Source organism: Suncus etruscus, chromosome 11, assembly GCF_024139225.1.
Source record: "Suncus etruscus isolate mSunEtr1 chromosome 11, mSunEtr1.pri.cur, whole genome shotgun sequence".
Lineage (NCBI taxonomy): Eukaryota > Metazoa > Chordata > Mammalia > Eulipotyphla > Soricidae > Suncus > Suncus etruscus.
In genome coordinates, this window is record NC_064858.1 from 26071535 (window position 1) to 26080117 (window position 8583).

Below are 8583 nucleotides of genomic sequence, written 5' to 3' on the forward strand. Positions count from 1 at the left end.
TCATACCAAGCATCTTATCCCTGAGCACTGCTGGGTGTAATCCAAAAAACAAAATAAATAAATAAACAAACGAACTGAAAACTTAAAAAAAAAAAAGGAATAAAAGAAAGGGTAAAAATTATAACATAACCTCCAAAAAAACAAGCCATCATGAGGCTTTTTGTGAACAATTTTACTGTTAAGTTAGATAAACTAGAATGGTCAAATTTCTAGAAACATGTAATCTCCAAAGTTGAATTAGGAAGAAGTTGGTAGCCTGAATAAGACAATAATAAAAAATTAAAATAATAATTAAGAATCTCAAAAAAAATTAAGAATCTCCCCCAAATTAAAAATCCAGGCCCAGATGGGTTTGCAAGTGGGTTTTGTCAAAAAGTCAGAGAAGATTTACTGCCAGACCCTTAAACTCTCCCAAATATTGAAGAAATGGGCACTCTCCCTACACTTAACTGCAAAACTAACATTACATATGCCCAAAGCTGATATACTATCAAAAGAGAAAACTATAGTGATTTATTTAATGAACATTGATGCAAAAATCTTCAACAAAATCTTAGCAAACTAAACTTAACAGCACATCAAAAAAATTATACATCATGATCAGGTGGATTTCATCTTGGGGATACAAGGATAATTCAATATATGCAAATCAATTAACATTATATAGCACGCCAGCAAAAGGAAAGATAAAAATCATATGATCATGTCAATTGATCCAGAGAAAACTTTTGATGAGATCCAGCACCCATTCATGATTAAAATCCTGAGTAAAATAGGGGTAGAAGGAACCTTTCTCAAGATAGCAACAACTATCTATGAAATGTTCATCTCCAATATTATCCTGAGTGATGAAAAATTGAAAGCATTCCCAATGAGCAAATGTGCATAGTCTCCACTCTTCTTCATAATTGTATTAGAAATCCTAACATCAATCAGAACAGAGAAGAAAATCAGAGGGATCCAAATTGAAAAAGAGAAAGTCAAATTATCAATTTATTTGTAGATGACATGACATACAGTGAAGAACCTAAAAAATTCACTAAAAAGCTCCCAGAAATAATAAACCAATAGAACAGGCAGGCCAGTTACAAAGTTAATACACAAAAATCAATTATATTCTTTTAACAAGTAATGAGTCAAAGGAGAAAGAAATCATATTTAAAATAGTGTCAAAAATCATCAAGTGCCTAGGAATCAACTTAATAAAAGAGGTGAGAGAACTATACAATAAAAACTTCAAAGCAATTTTTTCAAAGAAATTGAAGAAGACCTATGTAAGTAAAAAACATTCCATGCTATATGAATTGGAAAAAATCAATATTATAAAAAATGACCATCTTACCTAAACTTTCATATATGTCCAATGCAATGCCTATTCAAATCCATGCAACATTATCCAAGTATTTAGAAGAGAACTTTAAGAAAAAACTGTTTGTGTGGGATCTTAAAAGACCTCAGAAAGCCTAAAACATACTGAAATTTTAAAAATGGGAAGCATCTCATTACCTAACTTTGAAGCTGCACTACAAAGTCATAGTGATCAAATCAACATGGCACTGGAACAAAGTTTCTTTCAGATCAACTGGTGAGAATAGAATGTCTAATCACTAGCAACCAGGTCAACTATTTTTTGAGAAAAAAAGCCCAAGAACATAAAATGGAATAGACATCCTCTTTAGCAAATGATGTTGAAACATCTGGATGATCACATGAAATAAATTAAAGCTGAATCCACAAAAGTCAAAATGGATCAAAGACCTTGAGAACAGAACTAAATCTGTAAAGTACATAGAGGAAAACATAGGCAGCATGCCTGAGACTTAGAGCTCAAAGGAGTCTTCAATGATATAATGCCAGTGGCAAAGGCTACAGAACCAAAACTGAACAAATAACACTTCATCAAACTAAAAAGGTTTTTTATGGCAAAAAAAAAAAAAATGAACAGTTGGGAGGCTGCAGCTGAACCCAGACGATCCCACATGCCAGGATTCCTGCTCCTCTCCTACGGGTATGGCTGGGAATCTGGGCAGATAGCTGGCCAATGGCCTTCTGGGCTGACCACTTAGTCCAGGAGACTGAGATCCCCCCATGCCAAACTGGTCTTCAGGGCCAGGTTTGGCAACTGGGCTCTAGGGGGAGGGGGGAGGAGAGAAACTCCTCCCGTATTCATACTGGACTCCCTGCAGCGGTGTCTTTTATTACTAATACTCATTTTTATAACTGTGTGGGCGCCGCACAACAAATATACTTTTTAAGCATTATCTAAAAATGTTTCATTCTAGATGGTTCATAGGAAAGGAAACGGAATACCAAAGATTTGGATGATAACATTCAAATAGATCTTTAAAGTCAGTCTTTATGGACATGACTTTTCCTACTGACTCCAAGCTGAAATCACAATTCATATATATGTATTATATATAGCCCCTGTCATGTATTGCCTCTCCCCTACCCCTGTGTCTCCTCTATCCCCTCATTTTTCAATCCTGATCCGTTATCTTCCCCTAATTTAACCCTCTTTACCCTCAGTTCCTAACTCGGTAGGCACCAAGATTGACCTCCTGCTCCAACAGACCACCTTCCAGCTCCTCAGTGAAAGACACCCTCTGGGTCCCCGTTCTCATGCCTCGGCAAAGAACTACAACCAGCACGCCTGCTGACTCATGCTTTATGGCCCTTCTCACCCCCACCAAATTGTGAACTGTTGTACAATACAGGAATCGGCCTCAGCAAAACTCTCAGATCAAAGACACTATATGGTCTCGTAATGCAGCAAAGCATCTCTCAAACTCAATTCCAAGGCCTGTGCATCGAAAAGTACCTTGTCTTTTACTCCCCACAAGAATATATCAAAAGACTTAATTGGAAGTCTTATATTGCCTATGGAAGCTCAATACCTGTATAACAATACATCTTAAGATGTGTATTCCTAAATATACAAGTAGCCTCCTCCACCACTTGTTTTATTCGAATACCTTTTCTTTTTAACTCAGTTTTATTTGTTCTATTTTAATATATACATTTTTTTCTCTATCCTTACCATTTTTGGTGCTGCTTAGTACAAAAAGCCTTTACTGGGATAAAAGCTCAGAACAAAACCAGACAACAGAGACTGTGTGCGCAGCCTGTCATCCTTACCCAGAATAGCACCAGCAACACAGTATTACACCATACATTTTTGTATGGGCACAGTAAAAAAAGGGGAAACCATAGACACAGAAACAAGATCTTATCTTCTAGGGATAAGAACTCACTTTTTATAGCAGAAGGGTGCCTCCCATCCTGAACATGTGTCATGTAGATATAACCAGTCCCCAGGAAATTGGACAGTGTTAGTCCAATCTGAAACCCCAGATCCCCAACGTAGAAATGATACAGCTCCGGGTAACACCACCAGGAACTAAGCTCCATTGGGAGATTTATAACACTACTCTGGCACCAACTTGTGCCAGTTTTGATATGACACCGAGGAAAGGAAAACTTGACCTAAGACCAGGCTGTCCTATCACATCACCTAACACTAAATGGAAATCAGAAGAGATATCGTCCTTTGAACTGTGAAAAATAAGAGCACCAACAACAGAAAACTGACTTTGACAACCGTGACTGAACAGAGCCTACCTTGGGACCAATAAGGAAAACCCTACCCTAGACTGTAGTCCAGGACACATAAACAACAACAACAAGATGTCTTATTGCAAAGGTCCAACTTGGACAACAGAGACTGAGCAGAACCACTGGATCCATAATATCCTAGGCTTCGGCTTAGGGACTGAACGAAAACAGGGAGCAAGTGTTACAGAAGACTGAACACCACAACAACAACGATAAATAGGAACCTCTAGATAGAACCTAGAGACTCTATCCTTGACCCTGACATATAACCTGCACAAATACCAAGATGGCTAGCTACAGTGGCTTGATTTTCTCACACACACCTGAGAGGAAACTTTCCTGGCACATCACAAAAAAAGCCTTTGGGATGGGGAAATGAGTATATATGGAGCCAGGGATTGATCCCATGATGGTATGCTTCAAGGATGGAGAAACCCTGAATCTCTTAGGCTACGGGAATTCCCTTTCTTCCCCAATGCTTACTGTGCCTATGCAAAAAAAAAAAAAAAAAAAGTGGGGGGAATGCCAAAACCCTACCACTCCAGCACCCATACTTTTTCTTGTTTTGTTTTGATTTGTTAGTTTTTGACTTTATTTTCCTTCTCTTTTTTCTTCCACTTTTTCTTTTTCACTCTTGTGGTTATTGTTTAGAGATTTATTTTTATTTTTATTTGCCAGGTCCATTTTTTTTCTTTTTTCTTCCATTTTTCTTTTCTTTTTTTCTCTCTTTCTTTTTTTGGTAGTTGTCACCAATTTTTTTTCTCCCCTTTTTCTTATCCTTTTTATCTCCAATGACGGTGGAATAGATGCTCAATCTACAACAAGCTGTAAAGTGGAGACCAGTTGCACTAGCATTCTGGGGTTAGAAGAGGGAGATATGGGATGCATACTGGGAACAGGGGCGGAGGGAGGACAGCACTGGTGGTGGGAATGCCCCTTATTCATTGTCACTATGTACCATAAATGATGCAGTGAAAGATTTGTAATGTACTTTGGTCACAATGAAAATTAAAAAAAAAGTTAAAATTAAAAGACAGCTGAGTGGGAGAAAATAATTATACTCAACACATCAGATAAAGGGCTGATATGCAGGATATACTATGTACTCATGAAGATTAAATATCAAAAATATTAAAACCCCATCCAAAATTAGGGAGAGAAAATGTAAAGACACCTCTCAGAGGAAGACCAACAGATGGCTAACAAGCACATGAAAAAATGTTCATCATCACTTAACATTAAAGAAATTCAAGTCAAGATGACAACAAAATATCTTACACAAGTGAGAATGCAAATATCAAAAATACTAGGAACAATCTGTGTTGGTGAGAATGTAGTGAGAAAGGAATTCTCATCTACTGCTAGTGGGACTATTGTCTGATTCAACCCCTATGAAAAACAGTATGAAGGTTTCTCAGTAAACTCAAAATCTAGCTTTTATATGAGCCAGGAATTTTACTTTTGGGTATCTATCTTCAGGTCAGAAAAAACATTTTTCAAAAGTAAGTATGAGCACCACTGGGGCCCGGAGAGATAGCACAGTGGTGTTTGCCTTGCAAGCAGCCAATCCAGGACCAAAGGTGGTTGGTTCGAATCCCAGCATCCCATATGGTCCCCCATGCCTGCCAGAAGCTATTTCTGAGCAGACAGCCAGGAGTAACCCCTGAGCACCGCCGGGTGTGGCCCAAAAACCAAAAAAAAAAAAAAAAAAGTAGGAGCACCACTATTAACTGCAACACTCAGTGCAATAGCTTAGTGCTGGAATCAACCTAAATAACTTAAATGCCCTACAGCAGATGAGTGAACCATGAAAATGTGATGCAACTATACAATGAAATACTATATAGCTATAAAGAATGATGCAATTATGTAATTTACTACAACATGGATGAAACTGGTAGATATGTTAAAAGAAGTCAGAATAAAATCACTAATATGTGGTATTTAGAATAACTGAAATTATTGAAATTAATTGATTTAAGTGGGAATTGCCTAGAACATCTTGGCCCCACAGTATACTAAAAAGAAAAGAAATAGATGGAAGTGAAGAAAGATGTGAAATAATAGGAGACAGGAGTCAAGGAGATGAATGTACATTGATAGTGTTAAGGAAGGACAGAAATAAATAGCTGAGCCTCAAAGTAAACAATACTGAAAATCATGAGACCCAAACTTTAACCAAACTCAAAAAGGTACCTATTAATTAAGATGGCAGGCTGGAATGGGGAGGAATGGGATGGACTCTGTGGAATGAAGTTGACACTGGTGGTGGGATTGGGTCTGAAACACTTTATAGCTAAAACTCAACTAAGAATAACTTTATAAATCAAGGTAGTTTAAATTTTAAAATATTAAAAAATATATTAAAAATGATCTAAGACCTCAGGTTTTACTATTTTCAGAATGTCGATGTAACTTAATAAAATTCCAGGTCTGTTATCTTCATCTTTTTCTATTTTCGTACTATTTTTAACCTCATACAGAATACACTGCCCACTTCTCTTCACTAACAACATCTCAGTTTAGCATCAATGCAATTCTTGCCAATAGATCTGCCATGTAGGATCCTGATAAGCTTGTGTGCTGTCCCCTGGGCTGGTGAATAAATATATTCCAGGTGAGAGCACTGCTTTTCTCAACCACTCCTGTCACCAAACACTGCAGATCAGATTCCACAAAACAGAAGCCAAGTCTGGAAGATAAGAAGACATATTGGGAAATAGCACATGTCAAAGAAAAATGGAGGAAGCAGGATTTGTCAGGGGAAAAATAAAAACTCTAGACTGGGGCCGGAGAGATAGCATGGAGGTAAGGTGTTTGCCTTGCATGCAGAAGGTCGGTGGTTCGAACCCCAGCATCCCATATGGTCCCCTCAGCCTGTCACATAGAGCCAGGAGTAACCCCTGAGCACTGCTGGGTGTGACCCCAAAACAATAGCCAGGATATGGAAATAATCCAAATAGCAAAGGACAGATGAATGGATCAAAAAGTTGTGATCTGTATATAATAAAATACGGAGCTGCTCCGTAAATCTTACAACTTACTGCAATGTGGATGAAACTAGAGCATCATGTGAAGAGAGAGGAGGTAAAATACTGGAATATCAGGAGCTGGAATGATAACACAGTGGTAGGGCATTTGCCTTGTACACTGCCAATCTGAGACAGGTCCAGGTTCAATATCCGGCATCCCATATAGCCCCCCAACCCCAGGTGCAATTTCTGAGCACAGAGCCAGGAGTAACCCCCTCAGCACTGCCGAGCATATCTCACTTATCTGTAGTATACAGAAAAATAAGCTTAGGGAATAAGCCAGTAACAAATCCTTGGTCCTGGGAAAGACAAGTGTGGGGAGGGGGACATTGTGAGGTGGAAATTGTGGAGAGATTATGATTGCTGGGTACTTCAGTAACTGTACTTCAACAATAAATGTTAACATTCTTGTAAACATATGACCTGAACTAAAAATTTTAAGTGAAAAGAGCTCAATGAACAGAACAATGACATAAAATAAAGATCTCAGGGAAGCTGACATTTTTGTGAGAAGGAATTCAGCATGACCAGACCCATACAGACAGGATGTTGACACGGGAAATCAAGACGTGTTGGATTCTGAGAGACTGAAGAACATTCATTCTGAGCCACGAGATTGATAGAGTGTTCTCAGGCACAATGAGGGGTTCAAAGTGTTAGCAGCTGTGGACATGAGAGAGAAAATGGGATGTGACATATAAGAAAGTAAGAACAGTAAGAAATGATGCTGTGGCCAGCAAAACATGGGGAGGCTATGCTTCATGAACTTGAATAGGCAACAAATGTTTGGAGACAAAGAGTTATGAGAAGCTAAAAAATGTCCAGTGCCCTGAGGCCCAGATAGAAACTGTTCAGGTCAGGTAAGGATGGAAGGAAAGTACGTTGTAGTTTGTTAACATATGCTTTTATCTTAAGCTCCATTCCAGTATGCACACAAGTGCAACACACACACACACACATACACACACACACACACACACACACACACACACACACACACGTCATTTCTCTTTAAAATAAAAAAGTCCTCAGTTTCCATTGCCATCACCCATACCTGTTGGCCTGGCTGCCATAAAGAGGCCATTTACTTCAACCAGAGTGCGTTTTGTCCCATCATGGCAGCTCCAAGTGCATGGCCATGAGGCATGTGACAGCCACTTTTCACCAGCTCTTCTCAGGACCAGTGAGCTCAGATTGGGTCAAGGCTCTGCCTGGATGGATTCATTTCACCTTCAACAAACTCTGAGACCCCATCTCCAGCCATGACCCCACTAGGGGTGAGGGTCTATTCTCTGGTGAATTTTGAGGGGAAATAGATTGTGCATAAAACCATCCCTGAGCTAAATGAAAATGGCCCTTCTTCGGGAGGAATCTGCCTATTTCACACACACACACACACACACACACACCCAGATGACCCAATTTTAGGAGGCAAAGGTTTTAGGCCACACTTGCTAGACACACACACACACACACACACACACACACACACACACACACACACGTGATCCAATTGTAAGAAGCAATTAGGTTTTAGGCCACATCTGATAGTGCTCAGGGCTTATTCCACCTGGAAGTGTTTCAAGGGCTATGTGGGTGCCAATGATCAAATCTGGATCACCCACTCACTCTGCAGCCCCAAAGTCCCAACTCCAATATGCTACATTTTCAGAGGTGTTTTGATGATTTGCATTTTGTTTTATTTTTGAGTCACACCCATAATGACTCAAGGGGTTAATTGTGCTTAGAGGTTACTCCTGACTCTGCACTCAGAATCACTTACAGCACATAGAGGACCATATGAGATGTCAGCGATTGACATCTTGGCTTCGTGCAAGGCAAATGCCTTCCTTCCGCTCTATTACTCTGCCTCAGAGACCCCAGAGGAATCTTGTCATGGGATCGTCTGCAAGTGAGATGATAAAGCCTGCAGGTC